We start from the raw sequence: 626 nt of genomic DNA on the forward strand, positions 1-626 counted from the left end.
TTTTTTTGTGGCCAACGGATCTGACTTGTGTGTTCACAGCACAAAGACAGGTACGCGATAACAACCCCCCCCCTCGCCCCGGCTTCCATTTGGGGCTGATGTTTGAAGATACCCGACCCCACCGGCTCGCTGGCACTGCCTCCAGTCCGCTGCCACGATTTAACTGGAAGGCACCACCTCGGTGGAGACAAAGGGCTCCCGCGCCGGCAGCAGCACTTGGGGGAAGGCGGGGGGCGAAGCTCCGGAGCTCTCCCTGCCCAACCTACCGCCTCTGGAGCCCGGACCTACTTTTGCACATGGAGGGGGAGATTCAGCAGTTCCCAGCAGGGCAAATCCCCGTGCCCGGGATGGGACGGGAGGAGGAAAAGGGACGAGGCGCTGGGAAACAGAGAGAGATGCCAGTGTGTTTAGCAAATCCCGGATTCATGCCCAGAAATGACTTCTCCCTGCCTCCCTCCCAGAACTAGAGTAAAATACGGCAGAGTTTAATCAAACCAGGCTCCTCTTTTTGGGAAAGAAAAAAAAAAAAATAAATAAAATGCTCTATTTACCCACCCTTGTCTTGTTCTCTGGAATAACACATCAAACCACTAGCAATAAGAATGAAGAATCTTTTTTGGTTTTTT

Source organism: Rissa tridactyla, chromosome 19 (genome assembly GCF_028500815.1).
Source record: "Rissa tridactyla isolate bRisTri1 chromosome 19, bRisTri1.patW.cur.20221130, whole genome shotgun sequence".
NCBI classification, from domain to species: Eukaryota; Metazoa; Chordata; class Aves; order Charadriiformes; family Laridae; genus Rissa; species Rissa tridactyla.